This window comes from Engystomops pustulosus, chromosome 2 (assembly GCF_040894005.1).
Source record: "Engystomops pustulosus chromosome 2, aEngPut4.maternal, whole genome shotgun sequence".
Classification (NCBI taxonomy): domain Eukaryota; kingdom Metazoa; phylum Chordata; class Amphibia; order Anura; family Leptodactylidae; genus Engystomops; species Engystomops pustulosus.
The window spans coordinates 85,363,291-85,381,251 of NC_092412.1; the positions used below are offsets into that span (position 1 = coordinate 85,363,291).

At 39.7% G+C, this 17,961-nt stretch overlaps 1 long non-coding RNA gene across 2 annotated transcripts in view; it reads left to right on the plus strand.

Annotated features, from left to right (window-relative positions):
- LOC140116553 (uncharacterized) overlaps positions 1–16,812 on the plus strand; it is a 39,429-nt gene extending 22,617 nt beyond the window's left edge. Inside the window, exon 4 of one of the 2 annotated variants that reach the window (XR_011852814.1) lies at positions 16,698–16,812. This is a non-coding gene — a long non-coding RNA (uncharacterized lncRNA). Of the gene's footprint in view, positions 1–13,505; positions 13,595–16,697 lie in introns of those variants that run through there. The other variant, XR_011852813.1, reaches the window with a different exon arrangement.
- The last annotated feature ends 1,149 nt before the right edge of the window (positions 16,813–17,961 follow it).

A 17,961-nucleotide genomic window follows, 5' to 3' on the forward strand; every position in this document is an offset into this window, starting at 1 on the left:
ATTAAAATATGAAAGAACATGCCACAAATTATACTAAAACTTTATTGCAATCAACTAATATTGAGCACTTTGTAAAATGTGTCTGCGATGCAAAACGGTTAAACAGTTAATGTGTAGCGTATGAAATGTCCTTTCTGGAATTGCTTCTTTTATGTGAAATCTCGCCCTTTAACCATAAAAAATCTCCTCCAAAGTCATGTGAAAATGATTTCTTTAAAGAAAATGTTACTGTACAACCTTATTAGCCTATCCTGCCACAGTGTACACCAGCTAGTGTGATAAGGAAAGGACGGGAAAGGTGGCAGGATAAAACATAACTCTCATTATTTTTTAATTAAAAATCCCTCAATAAAGGTAACACACAAAATAAAAAACACTTATTGTGACAGCTTATGAAAACTGGAAAGGAAGACATCTTTCTTCTGTGCATTGAAAGACACTTGCTTACTATGTCAATCTTTCTTTAAGCACAGTATATGAATTGCCCCCTATACCTATAATTGTTGAAGTTGTTAGCACTAGATGTTTCAGTTTAACATCATTGTGTTAGGAAAAGTGTTTGCCAGTGATGTCAGTGATGTACCAACACATTGGGGCACATTTACTAAGACCAGGGCAAACTGCTCTAGATGCAGTTTGCCTGTGTATAGTGCAGGGGGCGCCAGATTCAGGATTTCTGAAGCACATCCTTCATGAATCTGCCACCCTCTGCACTGCCCCGACACTTTTTTTAGTGCACCTTCAACATAGGGTGTACAACACAATTCTGTCTGACTTGGCGTGATAAATCTGGCGCTTGGTCAGACTGAACACTGGAACGCCCCCTAATTTGTTGCATAGTGCAGCTGCACCACAAAATAGTAGGGTGGGCACTTCTTAAATACCTGTGCAAGCAGTTTGCACCTAAAACAATGTGCAAAGTCCAACAGAAAATTGGTGCACAAACCCTTAGTAAATGTACCCCAGTATGTTGATACGAATGTGGCATGTGGCAACTAGTGGTTGGGTTTGACAGTTTAGATGAGCAGGAAGGATGGTGTGCACCTGTTCCCTGTAGGTCTCCTGCAAACCACCCTGCAGAAGCCGGCGGGGCTAAGTATGAAGGCACACAGGGATGACCTTATCTGCTGGCATGGGTACATCAATAAACTTTTGCACACTCACACACATTAAATGCTGATTAATATTTGTATGGCCTAACAAATCATGTTGTACTGAAGAATTTAGTTCAACAACTTTAATGTAATGGGTGCTCAGCTCAAAAACTAGTGCACCAGAATAATACATATAGGGGGTAATTCATATATAGTGCATAAAATAAGTAAGTGTGCAGTCACACGTTGCAGTTAAAACTGAATCACAATTAGTTTTGGGGGGGTTTAGGTGGTATTACTTATTTTAAATAAGTCAAATCAACAGGTGAATGAAATTTGTGGAACAGCTTTCTCCTTCAAAATCAAATTCACCCGTTCAGTTCATGTCTTTCACGTGTGAAAGTGGCAAAACTGCACCTAAAACCACCTCAAAGCTGATTGTGATGCAGTTTTAACTGCAACGCGTGACTGCACCCTAAAGATATTACTGCAAGAAAAAGGAAAAAAAGAAGTAATAGTAGAAATAAAAACTACCACCATGATGGATTGTAAAACAAACACACTGATATATTGGTGTGCTTCCCCTCTGGCAGAATCTGCTCTTATTTAAGTGTGCTTGGCTTACAATCCTTCACTTTATATGGTTATACCTTTTGAACACTGTTACTTATCAAAATGGTTCTGAGATTTTTCCCCACATGTACTTCATTTTAGTGGTAAATTGTGGCTGTGTTTATTTTAAAAAAAAAAATATTTGCCATTTTCGTAATTCAAAATCATTGCGTTTTCAGGCAGATAGATTTACCACCTAAATAAATTGCTAACATTTCCTATGTTTCTACTTTACATTTTAAACATTTTTGAAATGTCTGGATAATTTATTTTGATATCACGTGGCTTACAAATCAAATATCGATTTTCTATATTTTCAGAATTGACTATTTGGGGGATAAATACTGTTTTGAATGAAACTTTACATATTTAATTTCAAAACCCCCTATTAAATCAACCCATTTTCAAATCTGCGCCCCTCAAACTATCAGAAACCCTATCAGTTTTAGGAAGATTGTTAACCCCTTGAGATCATCATAGTAATTACATCACAATGGAGGTGAACTTTTTAATGGGGAAATTTTGTCTTCTATACATTCATTAAGCCCTAAAATTTACACACTTGCAAAAGATAAAAAGAGAAAACCCATCTTACAATTTGTTATGCAATTTCTCCCAAGTGCAGTATTGGCGCACAGCGAGGCGCACAAGGGAAGGAGCACCCTGCAGCTGCACAGATTTTAGTTTTCCCATTGGCCGATTTTACAGGCTATAAAATTTTTGGGGCCATGTGATGGCATTTTTTTTGCGGGATGAGATGCTTTTTCCAGTGTTACCATTTTGGGGTTGGTATCTCCTATTGTTGAAAATTAAGGAACTTTTTTGAGGGCAGGAGTAGAAAAGCATCAATTCTGTATTTGATTTTTTACTTTTTTTTGGTGTTCCCCGCATAGCCTAATAATGATGTTATCTTTATTCTTTATCTTTATTATGTTATGGGTCGATATGGGGATACCATACTTGAATATTTTTTCTTATGTTTTACTAAATTTGCCGAATAAAACCCTAATTTGGGGAAAAATCGGACAGTCCAGATCGGGGATCGCGCATGGACCAGGTAAGTAAATGTGCCCCAATGGGGTTATCTATTATATGCTGGTGCTCGTGTGCCGATGTATGAGTCCCACTGACCCTCCGGCCTCTTGATGCATACAGCAAAGGCCCGAGCAGCGTTTATTTCAACGCCAGGTCCTGCATTAGTATTTGTGGTTATTTCATTATTTCACTGGTGTGGCGCAGAAGCCCTGATAAATATCCCAGTGGTTTTACTTATAATATCTAGATCACACCTATTGGCTGAATTCTAGAACACCACAATTGTCTTTTCGACAAGTTGAAAAAGATAAAGTTGTTGTAGATCAATAACTACACCACTCACCTAACAGAGCTATCAGATTTCAATACGCTACTAATAATAAGCACAAAGAAAACTGTAAGCTGACAGCAATGATCCTGATAGCATCAATCCCATTCATTATTCATGCGTGCAGGAAAGCTAGATAGTCATCTATGTGAATAGGAAAAATCCCTGTTTGCACACAGGGCTTCAGCTGCTAGAAATCCAGCAGCCACATATGCCCCAATACAATTGTATCTGTCTTTTTCATTAGATATTGCCCTATATACAAATTTGACAATTGTTTTATATACAGTACTTAAAGTTATAACTCTATGTCATGAGTTACAAAACTGAGCTTAAATAGTTTGATTTTATGATTCACAAAATTTTATGGCCTCTCTAAAGTATGCAGAGTTATCACCAACATGGCTGCCACTAGAAAATACATGTCCCATGATCCTTTAGTTCTCAGTTACTCCTTCTCCCTCTTACGCTCTGCTTCCATTGATGCTGTAACAGACTTTCTTGGCCTGTTATCATAGTAATGATGTGTGACAACTTCCATGACAGCACATCACCACAACACTGGCCATACTGGAAGCACTGCAACTAAACAACTACAGCCAAACTCAGTGGTGATCACATGACCTACCCAGGCATGTGCAAGACATGTGATGTGGACATGTGATCAGCAGCCATCTTCTGTTCTGGGCCAGTAGCATTTTAATTCTCCATTACAGTGTATGTCAGCACAGTTGTTATTTTAAATAACAACTAATAACATTTTAGCTTATATTTTAAAGACCCATTTGTATATGAATTATGCTGATTCCTGAAATAGCCCTTTAGCTGTTGATTATGTATTTATTTGTAAGTATTTGAGTGTTCTTTTTAGGATTATGTTATTTAATGAATTGAAACACTTTTTAAATACAAACTTTACAAACACAGTAGGATTGCCCATATCATTTTGTAGCATTTTTGGTGCCATTTTTGCAATAACTATGGAGTCAATGTCATAAAGTATTTATGTATGGCCCATAAAAAGGTCTTGAAATGTAGCAAACACTATTACATCTTTTAATAAAATAGGATGACAATTACCAACTGCCCACAATGAACACTCTTAGACACATTAGTGCGGTCCAATGGGTCATAGTGAGAAAAGACACTGGTGATTGTACACTCTGAAAGAGAGGCGAAGAAAGCAACGGAAAGTCATGACCATGTTAAATTAATAGAAAAAATTAAAATACAGTGCCTACAAGTAGTATTCAACCCCCTGCAGATTTAGCAGGTTTGATAAGAAGCAAATAAGTTAAAGCCTTCAAACTTCAAACAAGAGCAGGATTTATTAACAGATGCATAAATATTACAAACCAAAAAGTTATGTTGCTCAGTTAAATTTTAATAAATTTTAAACATAAAAGTGTGGGTCAATTATTATTCAACCCCTAGGTTTAATATTTTGTGGAATAACCCTTTTTTGCAATTACAGCTAATAATCATCTTTTATAAGACCTGATCAGGCCGGCACAGGTCTCAGGAGTTATCTTGGCCCACTCCTCCATGCAGATCTTCTCCAAGTTAACTAGGTTCTTTGGGTGTCTCATGTGGACTTTAATCTTGAGCTCCTTCCACAAGTTTTCAATTGGGTTAAGGTCAGGAGACTGACTAGACCACTGCAACACCTTGATTTTTTCCCTCTTGAACCAGGCCTTGGTTTTCTTGGCTGTGTGCTTTGGGTCGTTGTCTTGTTGGAAGATGAAATGATGACGCATCTTAAGATCCTTGATGGAGGAGCGGAGGTTCTTGGCCAAAATCTCTAAGTAGGCCGTGCTATCCATCTTCCCATGGATGCGGACCAGATGGCAAGGCCCCTTGGCTGAGAAGCAGCCCCACAGCATGATGCTGCCACCACCATGCTTGACTGTAGGGATGGTATTCTTGGGGTCGTATGCAGTGCCATCCAGTCTTCAAACGTCACGTGTGTGGTTGGCACCAAAGATCTCGATCTTGGTCTCATCAGACCAGAGAACCTTGAACCAGTCTGTCTCAGAGTCCTCCAAGTGATCATGAGCAAACTGTAAACGAGCCTTGACATGACACATTGAAAGTGAAGGTACCTTACGTGCTCGTCTGGAACGGAGACCATTGCGGTGGAGTACGTTACTTATGGTATTGACTGAAACCAATGTCCCCACTGCCATGAGATCTTCCCGGAGCTCCTTCCTTGTTGTCCTTGGTTTAGCATTGACTCTTCGGACAAGCCTGGCCTCGGCACGGGAGGAAACTTTCAAAGGCTGTCCAGGCCATGGAAGGCTAACTGTAGTTCCATAAGCCTTCCACTTCCGGATGATGCTCCCAATAGTGGAGACAGGTAGGCCCAACTCCTTGGAAAGGGTTTTGTACCCTTTGCCAGCCTTGTGACCCTCCACAATCTTGTCTCTAATGGCCTTGGAATGCTCCTTTGTCTTTCCCATGTTGACCATGTATGAGTGCTGTTCACAAGTTTGGGGAGAGTCTTAAATAGTCAGAAAAGGCTGGAAAAACAGATAATTAATCCAAACATGTGAAGCTCATTGTTCTTTGTGCCTAAATTACTTCTTAATACTTTAGGGGAACCAAACAGAATTCTGGTGGTTTGAGGGGTTGAATAATAATTGACCCACACTTTTTATGTTTAAAATTTATTAAAATATAACTAAGCAACATAACTTTTTGGTTTGTAAGATTTATGCATCTGTTAATAAATCCTGCTCTTGTTTGAAGTTTGAAGGCTCTAGCTTATTTGCTTCTTATCAAACCTGCTAAATCTGCAGGGGGTTGAATACTACTTGTAGGCACTGTAAGTAGAAAGAAATTGCTACTTAGTGAAAAATAATATCAGCTGGATCAACTGGAGGTCCCAAGACCTCTGGAGCCAATGCAGAGAATTCTCACTACTTTGGGGGACATGTATATTTATTCTGATGTGTTCTTTCTCTTATTTTTGCACTTTTTGGTGGTTTTTGGGGACTTTTTTGGGTCCATTTTTGCGACAATGCCAGGGTCTTATCCGATGGGTGTGTCTGTTGCACTGTTTCTAAATGTATCTTTCAAAGACAATTAGATTTTAGATGCAAAATGAAGTACAACTGCTTGTAAAATGCATAAATGCATGTAAAACGTCGCCAAAAACCCTCCACACCCATAAAATAGAAACAAAGAAATATCGCAATGGCAAATTTAAAAAGATGCATAGCACTGCTAAAATACTCCAACCTCATTCAACTTAGGAAATAGGAAAAATAAAACCAATGATGCATTTGAGACTATTTTTGTCTCAGTTGCAACAAACTGCAACAAAAAGTCTCAAAAAGTAGAACAAGAAAACAGACAACGTTTTGATAAATCCCACTATTATGCTACAAGCATAGTGACGGCATTGGTTACAAAAGAATCTAAACTGCTTAAAGATCCAGTGAGCAGTGTAAGGGTCATAATCCCTAAGTAGAAATAACATAATTGCACCATAAACCAGCCATGACCAGGTGCTCCCTGTTGAACAGATTTATGGATAAATGTACCAACTTATACATACAGCTGTTATTTACAAGAATGAAGCAAAAAAGAGGGACATTTCACCTAGACAATGACCACAAACAAACAGCAAAAAAATCTCATAGTTGGTTTCAGAAACAAAAAAAATATTCTAACATGGCGCAGCCAATTACCTGCCCTGAGTCCAATGGAAAATCTACAGTTCATTGCATGAGCTCAAAACCTTTAGAATTTGAAGAGTGTTTGGAAAAATGAGCCAATCCCACCTCAGCAATGCATATGACTTGTTTCTCCATTCAAGGCACATGTTGAAGCAGTTATTACCGAGGCTTTTGTACAAAGTGTTAAATAATTTAACAACTTAGTCACTTCTTTCTATTTAAGTTTAACTTAACTGTAATAATGTCTTCGTTTTTCATTGTGCCATCACTCAAAAACAGGTGTCAGAGTGAACCCCCCTGGACCATGAGGGGGAGATGGTACTAGCTGACACCTGGGACCAGAGTGGCATATGGTCTTCACCAGAGCCCGCCACAAAGCGGGATGGTCTTGCTGCAGCAGAAATGGAGTCCAGGAAACGGGGGGCAGCGCTACAGAGAGGGACAGTGCCCGCGATCCGAGACATGGAATGCGGGGGCACCAGTGGCCCTTCTCCAACAGCATCTGAAGATATCAGGACAGATGGAGGCGACACCATGCAGTGTGAGTGGCAATCTGGACGCCAATGCAGAATCTAACCCGTCTTCCAGTTGAGGACCGGAGCGTGACGTTGCATCCACGGGAGACCCAGGAGGACAGGTGAAGTAGAGCGTTGCAGCACATAGAATAACAGTTCTTCCTTGTGAAGATCTCCAACTTTGAGACAGATAGGCTTAGTGTGGGCCTGGACCAGATCAGAGAGAAGCTTTCCACTGACTGAGGAGATGACTAGGGGTTGCTTGAGGTGAACCACCGGAATGTGATGCTGGGAGACAAGAGCATCATCCACAAAGTTCTCCACGGAACCAGCGTCCAAGAAAGCTGAGACTTGCACAGGAGTGTGAGTACTGACACTCAGTACAAGAGCTGTCAGGCGTGGAGAAACAGTATTCACACCTAGGTATGTTCCACCCAGGACCCCTAGGCACAGTACTGGCAGTGGTTCTCCTGACAACGTCTGGAACATTCCTTGATGAAGAGATGGGCTCTGTCGACTTGCATAGGTTCCACGACAGATTTTGCGCCTGGAGGCTGGAACAGCCTTTGGGAGATCGGAGAAAAACAAGGTAGCTAAGAAAGCAAAGTTACTTGATGCAATTCCCCAGCACCCTCCATGAACTGCACATCTATCTGGGTGGCCAGTGTGATGAGACCCCTCAGAGTAGACAGCAGGTCACAAGTGGCCAAGACAGTCCCTTTTTGAAAGTGGTAGCCAGGGCAGCATTGTTCCAGCAGAGCTCTGAAGCCAGAGTACAGAACTTGACGGCATACTCGCCTACGGTCAATTCTCCCTGGCGCAGGTCCAGCAGCGCCGTTTCAGCTGAGGAGGCTCATGCGGTTTCCTCAAACACGGAGCGGAATTCAGCCAGGAGGTGTAGTTAAGGCCAGGGCCTTCCCGGAAAGTAGACTGACGATGAATGCCACCTTGGAGTGTTCGGTGACAAACTGGGATGGCATCAGTTCTATGTTCAGCAAGCACTGGGTAATAAATCCCCTGCACAACTTTGGATCACCATTATACTTGTCAGGCATAGAGAGTCCGACCCTAGGTTCTGCTGTTGGTAAATAGGTCGGAGTAATGGGAGGGGTTGCAGGAACTGCTGGAGGAATGGTTGCTGGAGCCTGAAGCTGGTGGACGGAGGAAATCAGCTGTTGCAGTGCCACAGTGACTTGACCAAGTAGTTCTGCTTGTGAAGCAATCTGCAGGGACTGCTGGGCGACAACCCTGGAAGTATCGGCCAGTATCAGAAGCAGCACCTCAGTGGGGTCCATGGCCGGATCTTACTGTCAGGGTTCGGGGTCAGTGGACCCCCTGAACCACCGTGGGAGATGGTACGAGCCGACACCTGGGACTGGAATCTAAGTGGCACCTGGTCTTCACCAGAGCCTGCCGCAAAGCGGGATGGTCTTGCTGTGGTGGGGTGCCACCAGGTTGTTCCACAGGTGCGACTAGCCTGGTTGTAGTGCTCCGGTGGCAGCCGAGGTTGCAGAACAGAAATAGTGTCCAGGCTCAAGGTCAGGAACATGCACAAAGTCAGGGCAGGCAGCAGGGATGCAGAGGTCAGGTCCGAGAAGTGCAACGGGAGATCAAGGCAGGCAGGAACAGGAACACAGGGAACAAAAAAAGCTTTCTCTTAGGCTATGAGCTCAAAGATCTGGCAAGGAATCCTGGGAACAGCTGGCATTTAAAGAAACCCAGGAGTGCCAGCGCCAACCAGAGGTGCGCTGGCCTTTTAAATCCTAGAGTGACCCAGACCAGGCCGGATGGTAGCAATAGCGTTGAGAGGTGAGTTTGCTGCTGAGGGCCCGAGGGAAGTGCCACGGAGAGGGGCATAGGTGTGCCCATGATCCCAGAAATGGATCGCGGGGGCACCCGTGACAACAGGTGATATTCCTTGCTGTGTAAAGAATTGAGTGTTCAACGTCATTTAGGAATAGCGGAGTATTTTTGATGACAGCAGCTCAGAGATCACATTATGTGGATTCTCTAATTGGGTGATACCATCATATATCCTTCTATAAGTCAGCATTCAGAGACCATGATGTCTCCAGTCCAGAAGCTATATGACTATGCAAGGCAGATACTTTGAACAAGTGATAGCACCACATTTTTTTTATTTGCCAGGATTTTAGGGCTTAAGGTAGGATAACCTTTGTAAGTCATGCAGTTGTGTGTGTTTTGACATTCAATGTGAAACCTATGCTTGTTGATTGGGATTGGAGCTCATACCATTTAAATGTCTGTCAATTCACTGTTGGGTAGTCATGACTAAGTGTGCATGGAAACAGGCTGGGATTTAAAATTGTGCACTGTAGAATACTTTAAATACATTAGGTAGAGAGATAGTGTTTTCCTATCTACAGCTGGATCATGCACATTTTCTTTCCACAACCACAACCTATATAGAAAGAAGATCTATGCTTGGTATATACCAGTTTTGGAAAGTTGAGCTGGAATGTTTTTACTTGTATCACACCATATTTGTCCTTTTTAAAATGGTTTTAGGTGCTGATGACCGTAAAAAAAGTTTTGTGATCTATTCAGAAACCTTGTGATATAAGTAACTAACGTCATCCTGTCATTATTTTTATAGGTACATATAAATATATATAATATATATAATCCCATAGGGTAAAATAGTATAGGTATTCTTCAACCTTAACTAACCCTAAATAAGGAAGGCTGCAAGCATACCCTTGGACTGCACAGATTGCACAGGCGTCCCTGCATCACACAGAAATATGATGCAAGGATTCCTTGTCTGCCCCCCAAATTGTAAAGTCAGCATTGTAATAGTTCTTATAATGCCAGTGCTGCATTCAGTGAGCAAGGACACCTCTCCTGTGTATTCTGTGTAGTCTGTGGGATTGGAATAAACATGGATATCCATTTCCACAGGCTTCACACATCCATGTACAGGCAGCCTAAGAATGTTCTTTGGCCAATAGTAAACTATAAGTGGCTCTGAATCATCATTTGTTTTTAGCTTTGTTTTCTTTTTCATTTCAACCTATGAAATTCACATCAAAATTTGAAACATAACAAACCTCTTAGACTTGGAAATATTGCCTGTAATTCCACTCTAATCATTTTGTTTATCTCTAACCTAACCTATGTAATCTACATATTTATTACCATCACTGTGCACATTTTTGTTGAACTTTCCATCATTATCTTATTTAAATCAAGTCAATTCCCTTTTTTATTCTGCACATTTCTAATTCAAAACAATTTGTATTTGGCCCTTTAAACTCTTCATCTGAGTTTTAAAATAGTAACTGTTTATTGCATGAAATTGTTTATGCCGGCAGTTTGCGGCTTTATAATGTGTACTGGTAAAAAGTACAATGCCCAAATTACATTTTCCTATGTACAAATAATATACTGTGTGCCTGGTAATGTTTTTTTTGTTACTATATAGTGAAAGAATAATATAAATTAAAAAAAATAATGCGTCTGAATCTCATAATTTAAATTAAATAATTAAATTAAATAATTTTTTTTAAAATTGCTACTGATTTTATCAGTTTCTTACTAAATGTTATCAAATACAAGTGTTACATCATAGACAAAAAACATAAAAGAGAGACTGAGAAACAATGTAATCAATACCCTGATCATTATGTGTCTGCAATCACCAGTCACATAAATGTTAAGCTTGAAATTTATAGCAAGTGTGGCCTAGTCTCTAAAAGTCTCAGCAAACACAATTTAACATCGGAGTTTAAGATTATCACAGTCTATAAACTGGCTTGAGCACTTTCAGTACAGGTAGTAGTAGAACATTAACCTTACACATTTTCATTTATCATGGAATATCTCATCTTAAAAAATAAAATCTCAATTTTCTTTTATCATATATTGTACCAGTCATGTGGTGCTGCTAGTTCACTTGGATTTATTTGCATTGGGATCTAACATACGGTACTTTACAGAGGACCTTCAGCTTGACCACAATCATGGCTTGTACAAGCCCACTGCATCAGGCTTGATTTAAATAAAAAACAAATCAATCCATGTTTCCAAGGCAGCACAGTGAAAAACTTTACCACCTGGGAGGGCAGAAAAGTCTTGTAATACATAAATAATGGCAATGCTATTACATTACAAAGTAGAGACTTTCAATTAGAGGTGAAGTTTATTGCATGCGCACCATTTCAGTGAGTGACCACCATTTTTAAGCTTGCCCCATACCACACCCCGCCATGTCCACTTTTCAAAAATGTGGTGTGAGTGGTGGAAAAGGGGGTGGAGGGTAAGAATTCATGGCCGTGTACCAGGAATTGTGACTTTTTCATATGTTGAATGCCAGAATTCAAGCATTGATCCCCCACCCCAGTGTGTTTATATGGCGTCTTTTGAAGCAGAATATCAGGACTCGCTGAATGTTCTGGAGGGATCAGGTTTTGGGTTGCTGTGCTTGTAACCACACCGAGGACTGCCTTTGACTGGCAGTTGCCTTTCATGATCCTTTATTTTTGAAAGCTGTGCGTGTGTCATTCTGCATTAATTTGTGTTGAGCTGTGGCCTGAGTGATAGACGGTCAACCTAGAAGCTGCTGGGGAAGGCCTTCTGTTCTACCATTATATGCCTGTACGGGCTCTTAATAGGTGCTGGATAGTTTTAGTAGTCTGCTTCTTTGCTATTACTATATCTTTCTATTCTATGTATCCTCTGCTATGTTGACTTAACTATTTGCCTCTTGGTGCTGTGCTGCAATGCTGTCTCGAACCTGGTTCTGCCCAACTTAATTAGTCTGTGTACTCTGCTTTTGTTGCCCCTATTTTTCTTTTCATCCCCATTGGTGTGACCCTGCTTTCCCTGACTCAGACTTGCATTCAGTTATTGCTTTGACACCTTTTTGAATCTTGGTGTGAACACTGGTCTGTCTCTGACTTCCAAATAACTATGCGCTCCACCAGTCAGATTGAGTAAGTTTATTCTTTCATTTTGCAGGGTCCATTAGCAAGTTCCTGATATAGTGGGTTTGACCAGACCAAGGCAGTTTATCTGTTGCAGGCAGGGCCCTTGTCCACAGGCCCATTGCATGGTTAGTTTGCCACCACTTACCGTATATATACTTGAGTATAAGCCGACCCAAGTATAAGCCGAGGCCCCTAATTTTACCACAAAAACCTGGTAAAACCTATATTTTTTTACTCTAGTATAAGCCGAGTTTGGGTTTTCAATACATTTTTTTTGTGCTGAAAAACTAGGCTTATACTTGAGTATATATGGTACTTAGTCTGATAGCTTGCGCCATGTCTGGTTGCAGTTGCATTGTTTGTTGGTCATGTTCTGACAGGTTCTTGACACAGTACTTAAAGTAAAGTTAAAAGTGAATTCAAAGAAAACAGTTGAAATAGGTTGAGACTTCAGAAACTGCATTAGAAAACTTGAAAAACACCCTCAGTAAGTGTACTGTGCAAGCACATATTGTACTAGCTCATTTGTTGAGAAGTGCAATTACTTCCATCCAGGGATCAATCCAAATGTGATCCATAATAACAGTTGAGTTATTCATCTTTAATATTCTTATAAACTTTAGAGAATACATATTTAGTGCTCCATCGAGATAGGATATGAATGTTTTATCTCGTTTATTGGTCCACAGTGTAAAGTTTTCTAATCGGTTAGTATTTGTATTACATGCTTATACAAATGTGATATTGCACCTGTTAATACAATAAACTCCAAGAACTCAATGAAATCTGATTCCCGTTTACAAAAGGATTATAGCTTAAATCATTTCTTATAAAATGTGCATTCCAGACTCTTGTGGACATCTATGAATCTCTGATTTATTTATCTGATAGGAAAAAAAAATATTGCTGGCTTATGATGTTCAAACTGTATAATGAATACACTGCGATTTTGTTTTTACATTTTTTTTGTATGTAAAAACCTAAAAAACTAAAGTTAAGGTCATGAAAACAGGTAGAAGAATATAAAATAGATTTGTCTATTTCTGTAGGGGAACCTTGCCACCTAATGCATTTCTGTGCATAAAACAGCATTGAAAAAGGCTCAGATAAACAGCCTTTCTCTCTTTTTTGACTTGTATAAAAAAATATGTTAACTATTTATGGTAATGTTAATGCTGGATATAGGGTTTAACATAAATACCTTGTGAAATACATATTGGATCCCATACCTGGGTATGGGATGGGGGCAACTTTAATATGTTAACTGGAAACCCCTATTTTTTTTATTTTAGATTTGGATTTCCCAAGAAAAAAGTAATTGAGGCAATCTACAATTCAAGTCATTTTCATGGTGCTGCAACTGGCAACAATCAAAATGAGTAAAAGAAATGTTCAAAAGTAGGGATATTTCGAAAAATACACATCTTATCGAGAAAAAAATATTTGACAAATAATTCGATTAATAAATTTATACAATGATATTAAAGTTGACCCTATATTTTCACCCCTGTTAGTTAGATGTGGGGAATCATTTTTTTTATTTATCAACTACATTCAGCGTAACCCGAAATAACAGCATAGTAGTTTTCTGTTCTCTTCAGGGTACTGGTTTAATGTACAATCCTTTGCCCCTCACATATCAGAGGCTTCTCCTCCCCTCCTCTCTGATGACGGGATTTTTATGATCTTCTCCAATTATTTCAAGTATCAAAAACATTAAGTGATTGAATTTGGTATCATTGGATAACTTTAAGAAAAATATTGCATACTTCTATTTTTTGATTTTGGTTCTTATGTGTATTTTTCAATGTTTTTGCACACATTTTGATTTTTGACAATAATTTTTACTATGAAATCCAAATCTGCAGTAAAAAAATGGGGATTCCAATTTTAAAAGTTTCCCCCTGCCCCCCCCCCCCACCCCATAGGGGTGTGTGTTTGGTATCATTGTATCAATTTTTGAAAATTACATGACATGTATATTTTTATGTATGTGGAGGTTCATAACTAGTGATGAGCAGACCTCATCTTGCACACCAATATGAAAAATGTGTTTGGCTCTGGGAAGTGAACTCAAATCCAGACCTGAACCCCCAGCAATAACACTGGTGCTGGCAGTGATTGAAGGGCTTAACAGCTACTGGCAAAGTCACTGGCACCATTTAAATCACTGTGCCACATGTTCCACCATTTTATGGTAGATTGTCGAGGAGTGATCAAAAATGGCAGTGCCCTGCGCCTGTGGAATTTGACTCAATGGAGCATGTACGCACCAGCACACATGCTTGAAATTTACCTGTGGCTAACATCTGCAGAACTTTGCAATATAGGTCCAAATAACAACATATTGGGCTTTTAGGACAGTAAGATCACTGAGTTGAAGAGACCAGTTCACAGCAAAAATCCCAATGAACAGTGAGCTATACTGTAAATGCGTTCATTGCCTGCCTCAACACACTTCCTGTTTCCTTGTATGCTGCCTGCTATGACTTCGGACAGACCCTTATCATTTGTTTGCCTGTTCCCTTCCTATTCTTGCTTGGCAAGCTGCTATGCACACGGAAACAGCTGTGCAGTCTCTATATAGTAAGACCAGATCTCTGTATAGAGGTGAAGGCATCATTATGGGAGAGGTCCAGTTAGCACAGTGGCTTCACTATCCACTTCTTGTTACAGCTTCTACTTGTTACCTCTGATGAACTGAACATTTTTTCCTATGAGTGGAATTATTAAATAAGTTATTCATTCTGGATGATTTCAAAGTGTAACTTTGTAAAGTACTTTTCCTTGGCGTTTCTCAGTGTTTGCATGCATACTGGTGGTTATTTGTATTCATTAACTGAACGCATCCCTATCTCACCACAATGCAATAAGGCAAACACATTCTGAATTATACGCTTGTTCAAATAAATATTAATTACTTTTGGACAAAAAACAGCTTCCCAGTATGATAAGAATAGTTTTTAAAGGGAACCTGTAACCACAAACCAACTTAATACAAACAGTACCTTATATAAAACTGTAATTGTGTCTCAATGGTTGTAGTTGGGCAAATGTACAGTGCTGGTTTGGGACAAAATTGACTAATTTCCCTTTTTTCTTTTCAGAGAGCCAGTCAAGGAGGTGGGAGAGCTCTTAGATCTAGTCAAGCTTCCTACCTCCTCTCGGCCACCCTGATGGGTAGAGCACTGCGCACGGCTTACCACACTACAGTCCTGTTTGGAATTCCCATGCATGCATGGTGTTCCTGTCAGTTCGGTGACGGCCTGCTTGCCCCAGACAGCCTCCATGGGTTCACCGCGGAAGCACCAGTGATGTGCATGGCACCAATGGCAGTTGTCTTTGGACCAAAGCAGCAGCGTACAGGAGTTACACTTGAACCATTGAAACACCTCTACAATTTGACAAAATGCAATGTAGTCAATGTTTAAAATAAAAATGTATTTTGGTTTTGAAGGATTTTTCCCAGCTATAAATATTGATGAACTACCAATAGAGTAGGTTCTCAATATCAGATTAGAATGAGTTCAACTCTCAACAGCAACACAAATCAGCTGAAAAAAACAGGGAACAGGCAGTTTGTTATAGTTATAGTGGTCAGAATCGATCATGCCAGATTATCTGCCTTTCATTTATATGGGAACTAGTCTGCGGTGACTTATTTGAATCACTATACTGTCTGCTTCTTCTTCCATTTAAGATGATCTACATAGGTGCTGGGTGTTGGACACCAAATATTCTCATACTAAGGACCTACCCTAATGATATATAATAAATATCTAAGCTCCAAAAAAGAACTGGGCTACAAGTTGGTTAAGGATGTCAATTTCTTCCAATTTTGTTGCTTATGTTCCCAGGACACGTATAATACACAGTGCTTCTAGTAAGTACCTAGAATTGTGCAGATCAAAAGAAAAATGAATATCTTTACCATATACTTATTTTTTGCTAAATAATACTGTAAGAAATAGTGTTTTCTGCCAGCCAAAGCCTGGCATTTGTAACCCCATTGACATGCTTAGCTTTCGAGTGTACACACAAAATGAATATCACATGTAAATACATGCTAAATCCTGAGTCAATATATCCCTTTTTCTCAGGACTGGATTAGTGCTGGTATCTGCTGTCTTCCTACTATTTAATCTTTTTCTCAGTCTACATCAATCTGTTGCCTCAGTCAATGAACTAAATCTATAGTGTGAGTTAACTTGTTATGTATACATTAGGGCGTAAAGATATTGATGAAAATGTGGCAACTTAGAAAAGTAAACAATATGTGACCTTAAAATGTGGAAGGGACACTTTCTGGACAACCTGCCAGCATGAACAGCTGGCATGTCATGATTTCTTGAAGAAGCAGAATTATTATCCTGGAAATGGGTTCTTGCTTGTGTGTTATTAGTGTATTCTGCCAACATGAAGGACACCATCTGCCAGGAGTTTTTCTAAACATTAAGGCCAGATTTTCTTTTTGCAAATTCCAGATTACAAAATTGGATGTTCAATTGGATGTTTTAGTCCGAGGGGCTACGCGTTGTCAAAATTGGGCACCAGCTGCAATAAATCTCCCAAAAACTTGCCAAGGTGAAGAACTTTATTTTTTCTGACACCTTGCTCTTCAACTTCAGGAGGATGGGTTTATCCAGGACAGAACACTTAAACTGTCTAGTATATGAAATTAAAAAAAATACAATTTATCATTTTTATGTTGTGATGGTCAAGCAAATTAGTTGCCAATTATTTTAATAACTTAAAGGGACTGTCATTATCCCAGTCACTGGCATGAAGTGAATGGCACTTGGATGCAGCAATCAGTGTCTGAGCTTTGATGTTCCAAGAACCTACCTTGATACCTGCTATAAGAGAACTATGATGCCAGTAAGTACAAAACATCCATCCTCAAACACAGGTTTGTTGCTGCAGTTATACAATGTTCTACAACAATCTCAATCATCTCAATGGAGCTGAAAAAAATAATATGCTAAATTGAGCTAATTTTGAGTGGCATAAAAAGTTGTATGGACATGTATATGAGGACATTGCATGCTAAAAGTAGCATAGGGGGTATTAATCATTAAACAGGTTTTTTGCAGCAGTTTTTTAGTATCTTAGGAGCTTGTTGTATTGGGAAGAGTTCTACTTATGAAGACTGCCAACTAAGTTCACCTTGTAGGTGACTGGAGACTCATATCCATGGACACGCCACTAGGGGATTCTGGGTAAACATGCCAATAAGTTTTCCAGGATGTACAGCAGCTCCCTTGACATCAAGTAAGACCTTCAAGAAGCTTTAAGACATGATGCAGGATTAAAACCCAACCAGTATATATATTCCAGAAGGAACAGATTCCCGACTGTAGACAGCACTGTTTAAACCTGGTTGAGTCTCTTCAGTACTGTGTAGGGAAATAGTTTGGCTGAGTGGGAGGCTTGCGACTAGCCTCGGGAATTAAGGAGTGTGGAGACTTATAGCTATGCATGCTCCACTAGGTGATTCTGAGAAATCTTGCAAATAAGTTTTCCAGAATGGGATAAGAAAAATCTAAGTAAAACTTATTTGCATGATTTCCCAGAATCCCCAAAATAGTATTTTTCTCTTGCTGCACCTCTGCTCCATATTTATTAAGTGCTGGTGTTACAATTTTGGTGGTTTTCAGACACTCACAACTTGTGAATTCGACACTTTTTTGGTGCTTTTATTTTTCCAACTCCAACAATTAGAGCAGCTAAATGCTGGTCTGGGGAGTT